Here is a 369-nt window from a genome sequence, read left to right as displayed (position 1 = left end):
CTGAGTACAATGGCATCATCATAGCTCACTGCAACCTCAAACTCCTGGGCTCAAACCATCCTCCTGCCTCAGCCTCCTGCGTAGCTGGGACTACAGGCGTGCACCACAACACCCAGGTAATTTTTCCATTTTTAGTAGAGATGGGATCTTGCTCTTGGTTAGGCTGGTCTCTAACTCCTGGCTTCAAGCGATCCTCCCACCTTGGCCTCCCAGAGTGCTAGGATTACAGGTGTGAGCCACTGCACCGGGCCTTGTAACATATATTGAATCCTTTCCTTTCACTTTGTTCTTCACGTTGTACGTCTACAGGTGAGTCTATTCTGTAAGATGCGAGCTCTTGAACGGCAATGTGTGACTGCTTTGTGGCCC

This window comes from Propithecus coquereli, unplaced genomic scaffold, assembly GCF_000956105.1.
Source record: "Propithecus coquereli isolate 6110/MARCELLA unplaced genomic scaffold, Pcoq_1.0 Scaffold20, whole genome shotgun sequence".
Taxonomy (NCBI): domain Eukaryota; kingdom Metazoa; phylum Chordata; class Mammalia; order Primates; family Indriidae; genus Propithecus; species Propithecus coquereli.
The sequence above is the reverse complement of the archived record's forward strand: the minus strand, read 5'-3'. Positions refer to the sequence as shown.